The following is a 22094-nucleotide window of genomic DNA, read 5'->3' on the forward strand; positions in this document are numbered from 1 at the left end:
GAGCCTAAGGCTTCTTTAGCCTTGTTCTAGGTCATGCTCATAATGCTAAACCATGGTTTAGTATTGTATACAAATCAGCCTAATATAATGGGAAGTGCACACAATATTGCTTTTACTTTTTTTATTGGCCATGCATCTTACATTGGCACTTTAAAAATATTTGGAACATCATTTTTTATCTCCATGTTTATGTTATTAGGCCATTCTTCTCCATTATGTCTGATTATGAAAGGTGTATTCCATATTTCAGAATTCATTATTATCTCCCTGCTATCTATCCATCTGCTTATTTTAGCAACCTCTTCCTCACTGTTGGGTTTGGTATAGACTTCCCATCCCTTTGCCTACTGCTTTAAACTCTCCCCCATAGTTCTGTCTATCCTCTCAGTAAGTACATTTGTGACCCTTCTGTTCACATGGAAACTTTCCCACCTGTACAGCCACCATCTGTTCGAAAATGCCCCAGCAATCTGAAGGGGATGGAGAAAATTCTCCTCTACTGAACAAAAAAGCAGATTGAAATCTTCCTGGGCTCCAAATATTTCATAAATATTCTCAGAAAATAAAATATTTTGATTACTGCAAACATTTCCTACAAATATTTATCAGAACATCTACCAACTTGTTCCATCTTTCTGCAACTTAGATTCCTTAATTGTTATATTTTCACAACATGTTTATTTTTTACTTATGCTACATTATCTGCAGCTTGTTTTGCCTACTTTTTCCCCAGTTGCATGGATTCTTGTACTGTGCCCGCATGAATGATAAGGAGTAGCTATGGTTTAGCCTACAAAGAAAAGACAACAAGGCAGATTTCACAACACCACTGATTATCTTATGCCTGGAGTATGCAAATCAGCTGTTTACTCCGTTATCATTTCAAGGGTTTTATTAGTCACTGTCAAGTCATATGCTTTCTGAATGCTACTGCAACCCTAACAGTCTACTTCAGGAGTAGGTGTTCCTCTAGGTGCTGTTGGACTCTAATTCCTATCAGCCCAGCCAGCATGGCCAGTGGTCAGGGATGATTGGTACTGGAGTCTTGCAACACCTGGAGGATGTATGTTAGCTACTGGTCTACTTGCTCAGAGGAAAGCAGCGAATAACACTGCAATTCCTTTTCCTTTACCTCTATCTATATCAGGGGTCAGCAACCTTTTTCAGCCATGGGCCAGTCCACCGTCCCTCAGACCATGTGGTGGGCTGGACTATATTTTTTGGGGGGGTGGGAAATGAACGAATTCCTATGCCCCCCAAATAACACAGAGATGCATTTTAAATAAAAGCACACATTCTACTCATGTAAAACACGCTGATTCCCGGACTATCCGCGGGCCAGACTGAGAAGGCGATTGGGCCGCATCGGGCCCCCGGGCCTTAGGTTGCCTACCCCTGATCTATATCCGCCTAGAGGGAAGCAGAACTAAGTTCAATGTGGCTTACGCCCAGATAAATAACTATAGGATTTCCTATTTTTAAAAAACCTCCAAAAATGCATAACAAATCTGGCATGCACTGACCTTGATGGGTTCTAAAAACAGGTTCTGTCACTCAACCTTTCCCAAACCAAGAATATCTGCATGACAGAATCGCCACAGCTATTATTTTCATATAAATTTTGTAATACCGTATATGTTAAATATCTTAAATTTATATTGAATACATGTGGTTTTCAATTTGTACAAAACTTAGGGTAAGTGTGATATAAAGCGCGGCAGAGAAATGTTTTCAAACAAATTGAAATAAAAAATAAAATTGTGCAGAAAAGTATTTGAAATTTGCACACTTCGATGAGTTCTCAGATCTCAGAACTGAAACTGAGCAGCAAGAAGGAACTGGCCTACTGACAAAGCAGAGCAATGCCACCTTCTGCAGTTCCATGGACCTATACAAATGGGATAAAAGTCATCTCTGCACTATGAAATAAAGGTGTATTAAAGATATGAAGATAGTAAAGTACCATATATAACTGTCTATTGTTTAGTAGTTTCTGAATGCAGTGAAATAAATTATAATATAATTCAGTTTCTCTAACAATAAAAGAAGGGTCTCAAGTGCTTCAAGCGACATGAAGAGCTAGCAGCAAAGAAAATTGAAACATCACATGTATAGAACTTACTTTCAGATGTGAATGGAGAAGGATGGTGTATCTGTTTTCCCCCTTCTTCTTCTTCATAACCTAAGGTGGGGGGAATGGGAGTTGTTATTTTAGACCACGAAGAAAAAACTCAGCAATTCAAAACAAACAAGAATTGCTACACACATATATAAAAATTATCCTTAAATTCATAATGCTGAAGAAAAAGGCTGTGAGGGTTTTTGTTTTTCATTTTACTTTATAATATTTGAAACGGTGCATTGGAGATTGTAGAACATCAAACATCTGAAATGTGAGATCGGCAAAGGGATCTATGTGATTTTTGTAAGTGGTCCTTGCTATTGTGATGTGCGAGGTAAGAGAGCTGCAGCTTTGTTTATCTGGCCCCCGCACAATATTGTCAGGATGCATTTCCATTTTCCAAGTGACTGCTGCCACTGTGCCACAATCTGTGCTTATTTCTCAAGCAGCTAAACCCTTTGACACTGTGGTTTTTAATTAAAATTACATTAAAGTTAATCAGCCAGAAAGAGGTTTCTGTAGAAGGCAGGTTTGATTGCAACCTGCAAAGGGCATCGAGGCTGCCAACTCGCTAAAGATGTGGCGGCAGATGCCAAGCTGTTTGTGCAAGCCCAACCCTAGTTACCGAGATGCTGGAAGAGGTCACTTCTGTTTTCACCTTTATGAACAACTGTCACACAATGGGTTCTGCCTAAGAAATGTTGACCATGCCATGTGAACCGAAACGGAGGCCAAGAGACTAGTAGTCATCTTCTCTTTCTTTGTTAAATGGGTTGTTGTTCCTTTGTTAATGGGCTGACTAGAAGAAGAAAAAGATTGAAACTAATGCTTAAGAAGAGGTGAAGAACCTGAAGCCTTCCAGATGCTATTGTACTATAGTTCTTATCATCCCTGACCATTGGCCATGATTTGGAGCGGAAGGGACGGGAGTCCATCTGGAGAGCCATGGCTTCCCTATCTCTGATCTGTGAAAAATATCTAGTGTGATTGAAGGGTTAGAGAGTGCTAGACTAGATTCATGGAAATGTAGGTTCAAATCCTCACTCAGCCATAAAATACACTGCGGTCCTATCTCTGCACTATATATTTAAAGCACTATCATACTACTTTAAACAGGATGACTTCCCCCAAAGAAGTGTAGTGTGTTACGAATGCTGTGAGTTCTTAGGAGACCCATATACCCCCCACAAAAAAAAATTCAGTTCCCAGTGTAGTTTAACAACCAGTCCCTCTTCCCAAAGAACTCTGGAAATTCTAACTGTGATGGGAATAGGGGTCTCCTAACAACTCAGAGCATCCTTAGCAAACTACAGTTCACAGGATTATTTTGAGGAAAGCCATGTCTGAGTAAAGTGCTTATGATACTACTTTAAATGTATAGTGCAGATGGGGCCTAAGAGACCTTGAACTGGCTACTTTTTCTCCATCTAACCTCCCTCACTGGATAGATGTGAGTATAAAAGGGGAAATCATGTATGCTACTTCCTTCCAGAAGAGCAAAAGAGAAGATAAATGTGTAAATAAAGTACATTGTATGTACTTTAGAGACTTGATATTATGCATCTGTTTATGCCACATTTTCTGTGTTTGTGTGTGCGTGCGTATGAGCACCATAAAGTATCCATTCATGAAATTTCCAGTGGAGTAACATTAAATAATGCAAAGGTAATATCACTCCACAATAGCAGAGGCATTTTATTTGTAATTAAAGAGGTATGTGGCATGGGTTTGGCTGCCTCTTGAGGTATCATCATCAACCTTGGAGTGAGGGCTCCCAATGTGCAGGTGGTGGACTCTGTCATCATTTGGATGCCAGCCACTATTTTGAATCAAGATGGTGGACTGAAACATCATTTTGGCATGACCCATTTTGGTGTGATGGGTCCAAACTCACAAATGACAGCATTCGCTTAAAAAACACAGCATTTTTGGGTCTCTAAAAACTCCCAGGCAGCTCTGGGCACTGCCCACTAGGATCAGATAAAGTCTTCAGTCATAAATCCATATCAGATTATGGGTTTATTATTGATTTATTTTACTGTCTAGACTAGTCTAACTGGATGCCAGTCAAGGTGTAATCATTGCTCCCTTTTTTGAATACCAGCTCCTGGAATTGGACTCTCAGTGGTTTACTAACATCTCAGGAATATTGGGAAATGCTTGGTAAAAAAAGTTTAAATATTAACTTGTGACTGCTGGTATTTTCTACCATATTTTCGCACCAAATGTTTCTTTAAATTCTCCTCCCTACCCACCTGATGTGAAAGATCAGCTGCCCTGCTGCCCCTGAAAAAATATTGTGGTTAGCCTTTCCAATCCCCCCTGAATTTGTGCATGAAACAAAGAAGCACTTGGATTGGCTTATCTATTGTACTTCCTACATCACTATTGATTAGGTAACATGGAAGTCTATGGTACCAGATGTGACTGTCAAAACACTTGGCCACTGTACTCAATGGGTTAACTAATGACATGCAATGTACTTAATCTGGCGAAAGCATTTCAAGGTTGGATAATACTTCCCCTCAGATTACCACTTGGTCAATTAGCAACCTTTAGGATAGAGCCGTGTCCGTGTATCCTTTTCTTATCCTGTCAGCTTTCCTTAGCCATTCACCAGTAAAATGGGCCTGCAACTAAAACCGTTTTCTCCCCCCTTCCCCCAGCTAGGGTAGCTGAAAGACCAGTTCCTTATCCCTCACAGAAACTTTCCTGTCGGCAATGAAACAGCAGTTATGTCACACCAGCTCAAAAGGCAAATGCGAAGGGACTGCTCAAGTATAAGATGCTGTCTGGTGAAAAAGAGAGAGATGGGGGTAGCTCATTTGACAGAGCTGTTCACACTTTTCCTGCACAGCTGGGATACATTAGCTTGATTTCCCAAGATTGGTGTGTTTTCTAGCACGGTGAACTAAAAGCAAAAATAAAATTAGAAAAAACAGCATTTATATATACAGAGAGAGAGAAAGAGAAAGAGAGAGAGAGAGAGAGAGAGAGAGAGAGAGAGAGGCGGACAGAGAAAGAGAACTGAGTATTTTGTGAGATATATTTACCTTATGAAGTTTTAAAAATCCTGTTTACAGTACAGTGGTACCTTGGGTTACAGACGCTTCAGGTTACAGATGCTTCAGGTTACAGACTCCGCTAACCCAGAAATAGTACCTCAGGTTAAGAACTTTGTTTCAGGATGAGAACAGGAATTGATTGGCAGTGGCGTGGCGGTGGCAGGAGGCCCCATTAGCTAAAGTGGTACCTCAGGTTAAGAACAATTTCAGGTTAAGAACAGACCTCCAGAACGAATTAAGTTCTTAACCCAAGGTACCAATGTATATTCCAGCAACCAACCACTTCTGCCTTTAGATTAAGGATTGCATTCAACTAATTTTGACTCAAAGCAGAGCCAGAAGAACCAGTGGAAATAATGGCCAGGACTAACAAAGGTCCATTGTCCCCAGTAAAGTTGGAATTTCATATCACAGTGAACAGGAGATGAGCAAGTAACAGCATCCTACTACTGCTGAGGTGTGGCAGCATGACTGTGACTGCAAGGACCAAGCTGGTTTTGATCAATGCATATGGCTAGATTCCTGTATACAGTATATATATTTAGTAATGTTAAGCTATTGAATTTTCAAAATCAGGCACACTCAGCGTCACATGGCAAAACTATTCCTGAACTGCGTATCATTTGAGAGCACAGATGAGGGAAATCACATGATTCAATATTTTGCCATATAAAAATATTCCTTACACGTAGAAAATGAAATGTCAAGGGAGAGCGATTCAATTTTGACCTTCTCCCTGACCATGTTTTTATAAAACACATTCAAAAAGTATTAAAGCTCTTTCAAATTTTCTTTGATAGATGCCCTCCTCCAAATATGAAATAACACATTTATGATGTGATGAAATTTTTGTACATATCAGGCCTAATCATCTTCTGCAAGGCAGAACAATCTGTCCATCAGTATGTAGCCCCATGAAAGAGGACAAGGAGACCTGGAGTGGAGTTTAAATGATGTTCACCAGTCTGTCCCTGCCTTTTCTCCAGCAATGAATTTTTGACACAAGGAATCAGAGGATGGTAATATGAGCCATTAAAAACAATAGGAATATGGTCACACCCAAGTGGCACAGTTTCATAAAACCTTCTCCTATTATTTATATAATAAAAGATGAGTGAAAATAAGATTAACTGTAGTTTCCTTCTTTATGACATGATATATTTTCTAGCCTTACGAGCAAACACCTAAACACATTTTTGTTTAATCCAAACCTATGCAGGTAAAGAAATGAACAAATGAGGTCATCATGCATCAGCAGTTTCTGACATATTTTCAGTTCTTTCCTTGAAAATTCAACTGCTCATTAATTTCGCCATTCTGCAGTATTATATGATGATGACTCAATGTGTGATTATAGGTGCAAAATGCTCTACAAGGGCGTGGGGAGTCTTGTTGACTTGATATATTTAACCGTGATACTCATTTTAAGTCTAAATAGTCAAATAGACTCCTAATTCAGGCTGTGTTCTGAGGGACTGCTATTTATCTCTCTGCTTTTGAGTTTCCTTTTCCTTATGGTCATCTTTCAACAGTTCCTAGAAATATAGATATATAAGAGAAGTGAAGATTATCACCAGAATATATTAAAAGCATGGTAGATATGGCAATCAGTCTATCTGCTAGCCATGGTGACTCTGCTCTGCCTTCACGGTCACAGGCGGCAATGCTTCTGAATACCAGTTGCTGGAAACCACAGGAAGGGAGAGTGTTCTTGTCTTTGGGTCCTCCTTTAGGGTTTCCTACAAGAATCTAGTTAGTCACTGTGACAACAGGATGCTGGTGTAGATGGGACACTAGCTGATCCAGCAGGTAATTACCAATCAGTGAGCTTGACCTCGAGACCAGGAAAGACCCTAGAGCACTTAGAAAATGCTGTTATTTCTAAGACCCAGCATGGGCTTGTCAAAAACAAGTCATGGTAGGGGAATCTCATTTGTTTTTGTTTTCTTGATAGAGTAAAAAGTCTGGTGGATCAAGGGAATGGTGCAGACGTAGTATATCTTGATTTCAGGAAGGCTTTTGACAAAGTTTCCCATTACATTCTTGCAGAGAAGCTGGTAAAATGTGGGCTGGATGAGGTAACTGTTAGGGGCATTTGTAGCTGGTTGACTGACCAAACTCAAAGGGTGCTCACTAATGGTTCCTTGCCATCCTGGGAAAATGTGATAAGTGGGGTGCTGAAGGGTTCTGTCCTGGGCTGGTTGTTTTTCAATGACTAGGATGAAGGTATTGAGGGGATGCTCATCAAATTTGCTGATGACACCATGCTGGGAGGGGTAGCTAATGCTGCAGAAGACAGAATCAGGATTTAAGATGACCTTAACAGATTGGAGAACTGGGCATGGGTGTAGCCAAGCGGGGGGTGGAGAGACAGCTGCCGCCCCCCAATTAAGTAAAACAATAGAAATACTTAACTAACTGATCTATCACGTCGGTTCTGTCCCCAACAAAAGTCCTGCCCCCCCAACAAAAATCCTGGCTAAACCCATGGAACTGGGCCTCAACTAACAAAATGAATTTCAATAGGGACAAATGTAATGTGTAGTGATAAAGCAGGATATCAAATCCAAACTCTTCTAAGGTTCTACATTTAGGCATGTCCCACCTGTGAAATAATGCCCCCCCCAAAAAAAACCCCACACTTTTGATTATGAGCAGAATGGATGGTATCACCATCACAGGGCAAATGAAGCCCGGTCCCATACATTTCTGATCTAAGGACAGGGCTTCTGGGTTAGGCAGCCTATCTTTCATGAAGGGTTAAGCCCAATAAGCGTTCCTTTTACAAATGATGTCTGAGGGGAGGTATCAGGAGGCCAAGCATGCAAAAAAACTGTTATAACAATAATAAAAAGTATACAGAACCTGGCCATAACCCTTATTTCAAAAGATATATATGTGAACAGGGGTCAGCAAAATTTTTCAGCAGGGGGCTGGTCCACTGTCCCTCAGACCTTATGGGGGGGGCGAGACTATATTGGGGGGGGGAATGAATGAATTCCTATGCCCCACAAATAACCCAGAGAGGCATTTTAAATAAAAGGACACATTCTACTCATGTAAAAACACGCTGATTCCTGGACCGTCCACGGGGTGGATTTAGAAGGCGATTGGGCCGGATCCGGCCCCAGGACCTTAGTTTGCCTACCCATGTTTTAAATCTTCATGCTGTTTGTTGGAAATTGGCATTTGTTATATTAAAAGTAAGTACAGAACAGAGCGATCTTGCTGCATTAATGACAATGGTGATCATAGCACAGGAAATAGACTTAAATGAAAGGAAAAAGAAAGTCTCTCTCTCTCTGAATCAATACAGACAGTAATCCAGGTCTATATCTTTCATATTAGCTGAGAGCTCTGGGTGTGATGACCCAGACCTGAACCCTGTTCTCTGCAATCCATACGTATCATTTACTCCATACACAAATTGGTTCATGGACTTGCACATAGAGACGTGACTCATCTCATAATGCTCAATCACAGCAGGAGAAGAGATAGGAGAAGAGAACAGAGGGATTGGGGGACGGAGAGAGAGAGAGAGAGAGAGAGAGAGAGAGAGAGATCCCTTGTGGCATAGCTACTTTGATGGCCAAGTAGAGACATCTTCACTTCTTTGTCACAGAACAGTAGACACATTGCAACTGACTATGCTTCAGGGTTGCAATTAAAATGGTTTGGTAGGACTGTTATCCTTGCATTGATCCCAGGGAACAAAAGCCAGAAAAAGGTAGTAGGGGTTTGGTTTTTTTAGGCCCTACAGGTAAAATGCACTGGCTATCTCTTCCAGGACTAACTTGTTAAGGCACCAGTGTAATGTCCTATTGATGTTCCCACTGATCCTAGCCAGCATGGCCAATGGACTGGGATGATGGGAATTGGAGCCAACAACATCTGGAAAACACCACACTGGCTACCCCTCTGTTAATGTATACAATATTTCTACTTCAGAAAGGCAGGCAGAGGTTGGTCATGCGTCTTGCCTTTGGGACAGTCCTCTGTTTGAAGGATTATCAGCAGACTATCTGAAAGAGTCCTCTATTTTAAGTGCTGCACAGTAGAAGTCTTTTAAAAAAAAAAAAAGATTAAGAATTGTAAGAAGGGTGAGCAGGTGCCTGGAACAAACAGTTAGCAAGCCACATGCTCCAAGTATTGTATTGTATTATATGCAGTTTTTCAGCTTAATTGCTTCTTATGTCAATTGTATTTATTATTTTGTAAACTGCTTTGAGACTTGTATAAAGCAGTATGTGTGTGTGTGTTAAGCTAGCTAGCTAGCTAGACATAAAAGTCTTCTTCCCTATCATGAGATGCTGTGAATTTCTATTTTAAAATGACATCTAAATTTGCATCTATTCACATAAATTGGTTTACGCAATTTAAATATGAAATTTTGTCCTCTTTTCATTTGGTGATGCATAATTTTCTGCCTTAGACAGGAGTCTTCAACATGAAAACCTATAGCTGTTTCCGAAATCATCTTTAGGTTTTTTACTGTGACTTTCTTGAAAGCACAGGTGTCAGGATGCAAAAGAAATTCAAATGGTCAATTTTGATTATAGCTGGATGTGACAAAATAATTTTAAAAGAAGAAAAAAAGCTATGTTTTCCTTTGTTGAGGAACTTTAGTCTCATAACCACACACTCCATGACAAAATAGAAAGGCAGTCAACATACAGAAAACTAGTTTCAAACCCTTATTTACAAACTACCTTAATACACACCCACCCTGCACCATAGTCAACTAATTAAGTAAATTATCAGGACTGAGTACAGTAGCCTTATTGTTTCATATTGCAATAATATGCAATTTTTGTGTGTTAAGGTATCATAATAAGATTATAGATCAGTTTTATGTTTCTTTAAAAAGGGAAAAGCCAGAAAGGAGGGAAATAATTGATTTTATCTGTCATCATACTTAACGTCCCCAAGGAATGGATTTGGTGATATCAATATAAATTCGCAGCACTTGGCTTCCCCTGTACTGACTCTTAATTTCATGTCTGAACATGGTTTTCCCCAAGTGATTGCTTGATTAAAGTGCTGTGGTTTATAATTATAATTTATAACTCATTTAACAGACAATATTAGTTAATCCCTAAGAATGTGATGGGAATCTATGAAGACCGTGTCCACAATGTACCATCCATCCAGCACTGCTGCGTTTCTCAGGAAGCCTTGCTGAAATGAATCAGATGTTTATGATGTTTAATGGATTATTCCCATGTTATACCATCACCACAGAGATGTAGGAAGCTTCTTTATCTCGAGTCAGACCATTGATTCATCTAGCTCAGTAATGTCTATACTAGCAGGCAAGCAGCCCTTCAAGGTTTCGGATGGAAGTCTTTCCCAGCCCTGCCTGGAGATGTCACAAACTGAAACTGGGACTTTTTGCATTTTCTATCCTTGTGGACAGCCCCAGGCACTCTTAGGCCTTAACCAGACAGATAGGTTTCGGAGAGTTAGGGTCAGGGTTTCAATACTTATCTATTATCATTACCATTATTGAATTTTATGAACATCACATACAAATCATATACAGTGGTACCTCGCTTTACGAACTTAATCTGTTCCGGAAGTCCGTTCTTAAACCAAAACCATTCTTAAACCGAGGCGCGCTTTCCCTAATGAGGCCTCCCGCCGCCGGTGCCCTTCCACTGTTCGGATTCTGTACTTAGACCGAGGTAAAGTTCTCAAACCCACACACTATTTCCGGTTTTGTGGAATGTGTAAATCGAATCATTCTTAAACCGGACTGTTCTTAAACGAGGTACCACTGTACTCCCAATGGTCTACATTAGCGGATCATTAACCTTTTTAGGACTGGTGATTTCTAATTTTAATTTGTAGGGAAGATACACATTAGCTAACGGATGTTTGGGGAACACTGGCTTAAAGACACTAGTACGTAATAAAGATTGTCATTAACTTTAAGCCAGGTTATTGTTGTTTTTATTTATGCCGTTAATTTATTTCAAAAGTTCTGAAATATCACAGTTTTAATTAGCTAATGAGAGATGACAAAATTTGTATTTCTGACAAGGAAGACACCTTAGGGGCACTGGAAAGAAACCACATTTGTTTTCTGAGAGTCTTGTGCACTTGATGTCACACTGTCATTTTAAGCTATCTCAGCCTCCTACTGCGAAGCAAGCAAACAGATTTGATTTTGGTCCATTTTAAAGTGCATTGTTTTATGACAAACTTCAAAGCCACTGTTTTTTTTTATTAATGTTTTATTTAAAAAGGTAAAGGTAAAGGACCCCTGACAGTTAAGTCCAGTTATGAACGACTCTGGGGTTGTGGTGCTCATCTCGCTTTACGGGCCGAGGCAGCCGACGTTTGTCCGCAGACAGTTTTTCCGGGTCATGTGGCCAGCATGACTAAGCCGCTTCTGGCAAAACCAGGGCAGCACATGGAAACGCTGTTTACCTTCCCGCTGGAGCAGTACCTATTTATCTACTTGCACTTTGACATGCTTTCGAACTGCTAGGTTGGCAGGAGCTGGGACTGAGCAACGGGAGCTCACCCTGTCACAAGGATTTGAACTGCCCACCTTCTGATTGGCAAGCCCTAGGCTCTGTGGTTTAGACCACAGCGCCACCTGCGTCCCCACGGATTATTAAAGTTATTAGCAAATGCACCCACATGATGGCATTGCATATGGAATTGTAATGATACATAATGGTTAGATCTGAGTAGGTGGGCAAGTGTCAAAGGAAAACTTCCCTTCTTCCTTTGGTTTTGCCCGTTTTTCTTTCTCTCAGTTTACGCCTCCCCTTAGTGTTCTTTGTCCGGGACCTGCCATCTTTTATTCCATTGGCTTTCTATCTGTTGCTTCCTCTTCCCCATCCCTTCAGGCCTCTGCCACCTCAACTCCCCTTGGATGTGTTTTTTTGTTTTAAGATCTGTGTTATCAAAGTGGTGCCTGATGACTCCCTAAGAACAGAAAGCCACAAATTAACTACTATGCTAACCCCACTTCTCTGAGAAGTCTGAGGGTGCAGAACTTAGCCAGGTTTGCTTTTCTTTTGATGGAATCACTGGAGGCTTATTGGTGTTTTGTAATATTTGCCTTCATTCGCAAATACTTTGGTTGAACATTAGGTGGAAAACACTTCAAAGCCCACTGCCCCTAAACCAGGTCTGCAGGGAGACAGCTGGCACCCCAAATTGCTGATATCTCATAGAGTCCAAAAGTCAGCTCTCTGTGATTTTATCGCTCTCTCTCAAATTGCTGTTTGTCTTCACACATGGCAACTAGATCACGGCAGGTGTGAGGTATCTCTCTTTCAGGCATATCCCTAGGCACTTAAGCCCTGTGTGCACATTATAGCTCCTGTGTTGATGGACATGGGGCAGGGAGTGGGACTTTACCCAGCAGTTTGGCCCTCTAACACCCACCCTGTCTGTAAGGAGGTGCCTTTGGTCATATAGTTATGCACACAAAGGTTTCCATGGGAACTGGAGCCCAGTTCCGGATCCCATGAAAGCCTTCATGCAAAGGCCCCTTCCCTACAGACATTTTTACGTTATACATGCAGACATCAGGGGAGGTGGGCTTATTATTATTATTATTATTATTATTATTATTATTATTTGGATTTATATATGGCCCTAGACCCAGGGGTCTCAGGGCGGTTCACAGAATAAAATCAAAATATAAAACCACAAAATACCTAATAAGAATAAAAACAACAACCCAATAGCCCCCTCCCACAAAAAAACCCCACACATTTTAAAAGGGCATAGGATGTAAATTGGATCAACCAAAGGCCTGGTTAAAAAGGAACGTTTTTGCCTGGTGCCTAAAGGTGTGTACTGAAGGCGCCAGGCAAACTTCCCTGGCGAGAGCATTTCACAGACAGGGAGCCACTTCAGAGAAGGCCCACTCTCATGTTGCCACGCTCCTCTTGAGGAGGGGGCACACGAAGGAGGGCCTCAGAAGATGATCTCAGGGTCCGGTTAGGTTCATATGGAAAGAGGCAGTCCTTGAAGTATTGCAGTTCGGAGCCATTTAAGGCTTTATAGGTCAAAACCAGCACTTTGAATTGGGCCCGGAAACTAATTGGTAGCCAGTGCAGTCAGACCAGGATCTATGTAATATGCTCGAACCACCTTGCTCTGGTGAGCAACCTGGCTGTTGAATTCTGCACTAGCTGAAGTTTCCGAACCATCTTCAGAGGCAGCCCTACGTATAACACATTGCAGTAATCTAACCTTGAGGTTACCATAGCATAGACAACAGCAGAGGTAGAGAACACCATCTCAGAGAGAGGGGCTACTCATTACCTCCATGCTCCTTGCATCACTGTTCATCAGCACAAGAGCTATGTCACCAGGAGCACTCTGGGTTCTGCTAACCCTCTCCTGTCCAAACAATAACAATCCCTGTCCTGAGACTGCTGAGGCATGCTGAACCAAACAGAGGTTTCATTTCTATCCTTGGCTCTCCTTGTACTACTTACCTGGCAGCCAAATTTGAGGAAGAGTACAAGGAACCATACCTCACTGCAGTGAAAAGATTCACAATAGCAGGACTGAGAAAGGCTTGCCTAAGAAATATCTACCACAGCCCTGGAAGGAAGATCAGTATCGTTAATCTACGGTCTTTTTTGTTGTTGTTAAAAGCAGCCATGGGGGTGGAATGGGGTCATAGTGCTTGGGAAGGCTTAACCCCTTTTTCTGGACTATTTCCCACCCAATTAAAACTGCCTGCCAACTGCTGTTTGCCACGCAGGGCACCTATATGCCATGCAGGGCACCTATATGTTTTGCCCGCTGGGAAAACAGATTTAAATTTGGAAAATTGTACAGGAATTTATAACAGCCCCTCCAGAACTGCAGTACCAATCCCAATTGCCCTCTGCCTTCCGTGGCTACTATTAACAAGGAAAAAAGAAAACCCAGAAAGATCCCATTCATGAATTTCTTATACTGTACCCTATCTAAAGGTAATGGTAAAGGGACATCTGACCATTAGGTCCAGTCTTGGCTGACTCTGGGGTTGTGGCACTCATCTTGCTTTATTGGCCGAGGGAGCCGGCGTACAACTTCTGGGTCATGTGGCCAGCATGACTAAGCTGCTTCTGGCAAAACCAGAGCAGCTCACGGAAACGCTGTTTACCTTCCCACCGGAGCGGTACGTATTTATCTACTTGCACTTTGAGGTGCTTTCAAACTGCTAGGTTGGCAGGAGCAGGGAACAAGCAACGGGAGCTCACTCTGTCGCGGGGATTCAAACCGCCAACCTTCTGATCAGGAAGTCCTAGGCTCTGTGGTTTAACCCACAGCGCCACCCGCGTCCCTGTACCCTATCTACTTTGGTCTTAATATAACATCCTGCTTAAAGGCACCTGATGTGATGATATCCCAAGTGAGCTTTTAATCAGGCACTTCCCAGCCCATGCTTTTGCGCATTAAGTACTTTATTTTATTTTTTTAAAGCAATTTATTGGGTTTTACAGTAAAAAATAAACATAATAAACAATGTAACATTTGTCTTAACATAGTTTCACATTTTCTTTGGACTTCCTCACATCTCCCGCTCCCACTTTCATCGTTGTAACATTTTGTCAGCAATTTATCATCTTATTTAAATTCTTATATCCCTTCTTTATTTCATGATCTTATAATTCTCGAAAGGAGCTAAGTTTTCACAGTCTTACTTATTTTCTTTAAAACTTCTAAATTTAGTGGTGCTCAGTTATTTTAGTCTAGCATCTTATTTAGCATTCACTCAGATTACAATGCTTTTGTAAATAGTTCTTAAATTTCTTCCAATCCTCCTCAATCCTCTCTTCTCCCAGGTCACGAATTCTGCCGGTCATTTCAGCCAGTTCCATGTAGTCTATCAGTTGCATCTGCCATTCTTCCAGTGTGGGTAGATCTTGAGTTTTCCAGTGTTTTGCGAGAAGTATCCTTGCTGCTGTTGTTGCATACATAAAAAATGTCTGGTCCTTCCTTGCCACCCCTTGGCCGACAATACCCAAAAGGAAAGCCTCTGGTTTCTTAGTGAAGGTATATTTAAATACCTTTTTCAGTTCATTATAAATCATTTCCCAGAACGCCTTCACTCTAGGGCAAGTCCACCAGAGGTGGAAGAACGTTCCCTCACACTCTTTACATTTCCAACACTTATTATCAGACAGGTGGTAAATTTTGGCAAGTTTGACTGGGGTCATATACCATCTATAAATCATTTTCATTACATTTTCTTTCAGAGCGTTACATGCAGTAAATTTCAATCCATTACTCCACAGCCTCTCCCAGTCCTCAAACATGATATTATGCCCAATGTCCTGTGCCCACCTTATCATAGCCGATTTAACCGTTTCATCTTGTGTATTCCATTTCAACAGCAAGTTATACATCCTTGAGAGTACCTTAATCTTTGGTTCTAACAATTCTGTTTCTAATTTCGATTTCTCCACCTGGAACCCTAGTTTCTTATCATTTTTAAAAACTTCTTTAATCTGAGCGTAATGTAACCAATCTCGCACTTTGTCTTTCATTTTCTCCAAACTCTGCAATTTCCAATTGTCTCCATCCTTTTCTAATATTTCCCAATATTTTGGCCATTTAGCCTCCATATTGGGTCTTTTTCGGGCCTTAGCTTCCAGAGGTGAAAGCCACCTTGGTGTTTTATTTTCCAGCAAGTCTTTATATTTTGTCCAGACATTAAACAGTGATTTTCTGACAATATGGTTCTTAAAGGCCTTATTTGCTTTAACCTTGTCATACCATAAATATGCATGCCATCCAAAAGCGTTGTTAAACCCTTCCAAATCTAACACATCAGTGTCTTCAAGAAGTAGCCAGTCTTTTAGCCAGCAGAACGCTGCGGCTTCATAATACAACTTTAAGTCTGGCAGGGCAAAGCCCCCTCTTTGTTTTGCATCGGTTAGTATCTTAAACTTAATTCTGGGCTTTTTGCCCTGCCAGACAAACTTAGAAATGTCTCTCTGCCACTTCTGAAAGCACTCCGTTTTGTCCAAAACCTGAAGTGTTTGAAATAAAAACAACATCCTTGGCAATACATTCATCTTGATAGCAGCAATTCGGCCTAACAAAGAAAGTTTCAATTTTGACCAACTATCTAAGTCTCTCTTAATTTCTGTCCAGCATTTTTCATAATTGTCCTTAAATAGACTTAGATTTTTTACTGTTATGTTTACCCCTAGGTATTTTACTTTTTTAACCACATTAAGTTCCGTCTCATTCTGAAACCGTTCTGACTCTGTATCAGTCAAATTTTTCCCCAAAACCTTAGTTTTCTGTTTATTTAGTTTAAATCCAGCCACCCGACCAAAGTCATTAATCAGTTGTAATACTCTTTTCGTACTGGGCTCTGGCTTCTGCAAGGTCAAAACCAGGTCATCTGCGAAAGCTTTTAATTTATATTGTTTCTGACCGACCTGAATTCCTTCCACCAACCGATCCCCTCTAATCATGTTCAATAGCACTTCCAGAACCGAAATGAATAACAAAGGGGAAATAGGGCAACCTTGTCGTGTCCCTTTTTCAATTTTGAACTCTTCTGTAACCACATTATTAACTATCAATTTAGCTTTCTGTTCTGAATATATCGCCTCAATCCCATTCTCAAAACCCCGTCCCACTCCCATCTCTTTTAAATTTCCCATCATAAATTTCCAGGAGATATTGTCAAAGGCCTTCTCCGCGTCTATAAAAATTAAAACTGCTTTTGTATTTATATCTGTTTGCAAAAGTTCCAAAATGTCAATAATGTTCCTTGTATTAGCAAACAGATGTCTACCTGGGAGAAAGCCGGCCTGGTCCTTATGAATTACTTCATTTAAAACTTTTTTAAATCTATTTGCCAAAATGTCTGCAAATATTTTGTAATCCACATTTAAAAGAGAGATGGGACGATAGTTCTTAAGTTGTGTCTTTTCAGCTTCCGACTTTGGTATTAATGTGATGAACGCTTCCTTCCACGACTCCGGTGCCCTCTTCCCCTCCATAATTTCATTGCTGACCTCCATCAAGGGTTGTATCAAATAGTCTTTTAATGTCTTATAGTACTTGGAGGTCAGCCCATCTGGTCCTGGAGATTTGCCGAGTTGCATGTTCTGGATGGCTTGTTCAATCTCCTGTCGTGTTATTTTAGAATTCAGGATTGTCCTATTTTCTTGTGACAATTTAGATAGTCCGTTTTTTGCCAAAAATTGTTTAATCTCAACATCGTCTTGCGGCCCTTGGGTGTATAATTTTTTGAAATATCTCTGGAAACACTTTCTGATGTCCACTGGATTCTGAATGTTTTTTCCATCAACCTCTAAGTTTGTAACAGTATTTAATCTTTGTCTTCTCTTCAACTGCCAAGCTAGCAGTTTTCCACATTTATTCGCCGACTCAAACGTTTTTTGTTTCATTAATTTAACCTTCCATTCAATTTCCTGATTTATCAATTTAGAATATTGTGTTTGATAAAGTTTAATTTCTCTCAGAGTTGGCTGTGACTTCGGATTCACTCTTAATTTCTTCTCTAATTCTTTTATTTTATCCAAGATCTTATCTTTTTTCTCATTTTGTGTTCTTTTCTTTACTGCATTCTGTTGTATCAAGAATCCCCTCATTACAGCTTTACTTGCGTCCCAGACTATTCTTTTTTCCACCATATTATTCATATTTATCTCAAAGTAGTCCTTCAAAACTTTTTGGGCCTTCTTGGTAGTTTCCTGATCTCTGAACAAATTGTCATTCATCTTCCATCTAAAGGATCCAGTTGGTAATAGTGTCATATCCATCTTTACTGCATTATGGTCGGAACAGGTCTTTGGGCAGATTTCCACTTTTCTGACCTTAGGTGCCAGGCCTCTAGAAATCCATATTTGGTCGATTCTTGTCCAGGTCAGTTGGGCTTCAGAAAAGAATGTTCCCTCTCTTCCTAGTGGGTTCTTTGTCCTCCAAATGTCAATCAAATCCATATTGTCAGTCATTTCAAAAAAGGTTTTAGGTAGTCTGCCGTCTTTTGTAACATTTTGACTTTGTGACTTGTCCATGTTAGTTGATACGACCCCATTCATATCTCCCATCATTATGATGTTGTTGTAATCCAGATAGTCCAGCATTGTCTCCTGCAGCTTCTTATAAAATTCCGATTTCCCTTCATTAGGTGCATAGATTCCTAATATCAACAGTTTCTCTCCTTGATATTGTATCTCAATAGCCAAAATTCTTCCATGTTCATCTTTAAATAGGAATTTAGGTGACAGGCTCTCTTTTGCATATATCACCACGCCTCTCTTCTTAACTTTATCCGACGATACAAATTCCTGGCCCAATCTTTTATTTATTAACACTTTTCTGTGGAGCCTTGTCACATGTGTTTCTTGTAAACAGATAATGTCCAATTGTTCTTTTTTTAATATGTGAAATATTTTCTTCCTTTTTTCCGGAATGTTACAACCATTAATATTCCAACTCAGCAGCTGCAGAGACATCCTGGATCAATCTGGTTATTTCTCCAGGGGTGGTATCTTCTCTGAATCTTCAAGTTCCCCAGGTGCTGGTGTTGATGCTGGCGTTGCCCCAGGCCCAGAAGGTAGTTCAATTCCTTTTTGAAGATCCTCTCCGTATGTAGCCAAAAATTTGTCTCTCTCTTCCAATGTTCTAACTTTGACCTTTCTCCCTCTAAAGGTAAAAGATATTCCTTGGGGAAATTCCCACCTGAATGGAATTGCGTTGCTCCTTAGTAGTTTAGCAAGTTCAGAATAGGCGGCTCTAAGATCCAGCAGTTGTCTTGGGATATCTTTATAAATTTCAATTCTTCTATCCAAAACCTCCAGTGACTTTCCGAAATGTAGGCCCAAAATCTTATCCCTTTCCTCCTTTGATCTCAATGTTATCAAACAGTCTCTGGGCCTCTCCTTCTTTATGAATCTTCCAAGTCTGAAAGCTGACACAATTTTAAAGTCCTTTTCTTCCAAATTCCAGAACTTGGAGAATTCTTTGGTCAAAAACTCAGTTAGATTTCCTTCTTCTGCCTCTTGTAAAGATCTAATCCTCAAGTTATTCTCACGATTTCGCAATTCTATCATAGAAAGATAAATCTGATGTTCCCCAACTTGTTTAGTGAGTGGTCTTACCTCTTGCTCTAAATTTTCCAATTTTTGTCTGGTGTCCTCAGCCAATTTCCGATTTTCTGCTGAGGCCTCTGTTAACTGTCCAATTGCTTGTGTATTCTGTACCACTTGTATAGTTAGTTTATTTAAACATTCTGTATTTTTGTCAATCTTTGCTGTTTGCACATCTACTTTCTTGTCCAAAGCTTCCAATTTTTCAAAAATTTTGTCTAGAACAGAAACAGATACTCCTGAGGCCATATCTTCCAATTGTAACTGCTCTGCTTCACCCTCTCCCTCTTTTGCCTGTAACAAGGCAACTTCTTCAACTTCTACTTCTGAGGGCAAAGTAGGTACAGATGATCTACGTGTCTGCGAGGCTGAGGTTAGAGTTGTTAAAGTTGTTTGTCTAACTCTCCCTCTTTTTCTTGTGCCACTCATTCCAACGTTATCTGTCAGTCAAGGTCACACTGAGTTATTCCCATGGGAATGGAAAGGCCCAGAGCAAGCAAACAACAAGGGAATCGAAAGTAAAATGTACATGTAAAGTCACTGTTTTAATCCAGTCCTCTAGAGGGAGCTTAAAATGTCTTTCAGAGTCAAATTTAATGTCCAAGAACCTTCAGATACAAATGTTTAGCAGAGCTTATAAATGGTCACTTTGTTACAGACAGTGCTTATTTATCTCCAAAAAGAATGTTTCAAATTTAAAAGGTCTCAATACCCTCAGATTGTTGCAAGTTCCAATATACAGTATCCAAATCTGCAGTGCTGACAGCTCAATCTCTTAATGCTCAGGCAGCTCCTGACTCTGGGTTTCACCTTCTAGTTTGTAATCCAATAAAAGGAGGAAAGTCAAGTGCAAGTTATAATCCCAAATCTTTAGCTTAAAGTCTTTACTTTAGAGTGCAAGTTCAATAGATGCTTAGATCTGTAAAGTTTAGAATCTCTTTCTTTTAGCCTCCACTCCTCCAGCTGATTGCTTTTTTCAAGTTCAATGGCTGCGGAAGACGGACTTCCTGTTTCCACGTCTCTCCGCTTTCAGCCAAGTTCAAGCCAATTTAGATTTTTCCTTTAAAGTCTCTAATTTCAAGTGATTCAGTCTTTTACTCACAAATTAGTTGCTTTTCGTCCGGATCCGTAATTTAACAGGAAAAGGGATCAGCGCTCACCGGCAGCAGCAGCGCGGCTTCGCTCCACAGACTGTGAAGCAGCTCTCAGCGCCGCAACCCCCCTCCGCGCTCCGGAGCCCCTTACGGGGTTCCTTTAGCGCTTGGAGGGTCGCTCAAGGCGCCCGCCGAGCCTCAAGACCCCAGGCTCTTGCTGCCTGGGGTTTTCCGAAGTGGGTCTCCGCTTCGCCGTAGCGGACGACCCGATGTCTGCGGAGCCTCCTCTCCCGTTCAGAAGAGGACCGCCATTGCCGTTCGCGCCGCCCCCGGAAGTACTTTAAGCATTAAGTACTTTAATATTTATATATATGTTTATATTTATATCTTGCATTTCCCTAACAGTGGGGGTTTTTTTTATTTAAAAAAAGGTCTCCAGTAGTGCCAATGGAAGTTTCCTTTGAAATGCAGCCAACAGTTTTGGGTGGGGGGATAATTTTATTGGGACTATGGTAAAAAGGGAAATAATTAAACTTTATCCTTCCTCTTCCCATCCCCAAGGCTGCTCAAGATCTCCCTCCTCTATGCCCCGCCAAACAGATGCTATTTACATACAGGGAAAAATGAATATTGATTGCATTCACACAATTAACATAATGTCTAGTTTGGTTGTTAGTTACTGACCAAGTAGATTATAGCATCTAGCCTGCCCAAGCCAGTCAAATAGTTTGCAAGGTACATGTGGTTTCACATATGGGGGGGGGGGGGGAGACATGGTCAGGGCAGCTGGGTGCTTAGCATGCAGGTAGGTCACTACAACTAATTCTATCCATCCTTCAACCAAGCATCCTTCCTGCTCAATAGCAGCAGAGCTCACAATGGATGGCAGACATCAAAATAGCACAGAGCTATAAAAGATTCCACCCCCCTTCTTCCTCCTTTTATCTCGTTTCCCTTTCAGATTTGTTTTTCCCCTTTTCTTTCATGCCCTACAAGAGCAGCATTAAATGCTGAATCAGACAATGCGTGAGGACAAAGTCCTTCTTGGATAATTAGACTGAGCCTCAAATATCTGGCCTGTACACATCTTTGTATACCAAGAGGATCTGAGCCCCCAGTGATTCAGGGCCAAGGGTGGGAGCAGCAGCCTGTAAGAGGAGACTGCGTGTGACTCTTCTTGCTAAAACTGTACATCTCTAGTGCATATTTCATCCATGTTTCAAGGTCGCCAAAGAGATCAGAGGTCCAAACCACTTAGAACTTCTCCATGCATAGAGAGATAGGAGCCGGCCAGCTGTCATAATTATAAATTTAAGCAGACCTACTGATGGTGCCTGCCTCTATAATGGATTCAAAGACATGAATAAAACTCCTTAATTTTCAAGTATTTCTTTTTTTAAAATTAATATTTGAAAAGGGGAGAAAGTAGCTTGTTAAGAAATAAGATTTCTAAGGTTGCAGCTCTTGCATTGAAGGATACAGCTTGGTGGCCTCTCTTATTATAAATGTTCTAGTACCCATCTGATGCCCACTTATTTATGGATTTTAGACTAAAAGCTCTTTTTTTGCCAGTTTTCTTCACAAGCACTTATCTCAACATCCTCATTAGATGGTTTTTCTCTTTTCTTTTTTTCCAGGGCCTATCCATGCCCTCGGTACTTCTTTTTGTTCCATTCTGCAAAAGAAATGGCTTTAAATGATCACTCTCCAC

At 40.7% G+C, this 22094-nt stretch overlaps 1 protein-coding gene across 6 annotated transcripts in view; it reads right to left on the minus strand.

Annotated features, from left to right (window-relative positions):
• Positions 1-22094, minus strand: part of EOMES (eomesodermin) — a 161256-nt gene that overhangs the window by 123104 nt on the left and 16058 nt on the right. For 3 of the 6 annotated variants that reach the window (XM_080974768.1, XM_080974767.1, XM_080974764.1), the window contains exon 2: positions 2123-2182. The exons of 2 other annotated variants lie outside the window; for them this stretch is intronic. The gene's annotated coding sequence lies outside the window, so the exon portion shown is untranslated. Of the gene's footprint in view, positions 1-1523; positions 1580-2122; positions 2183-22094 lie in introns of all 6 variants that reach the window. One more of the 6 variants, XM_080974766.1, reaches the window with a different exon arrangement.

This window comes from Podarcis pityusensis (genome assembly GCF_964106645.2).
Source record: "Podarcis pityusensis genome assembly, chromosome: 12".
Classification (NCBI taxonomy): Eukaryota; Metazoa; Chordata; class Lepidosauria; order Squamata; family Lacertidae; genus Podarcis; species Podarcis pityusensis.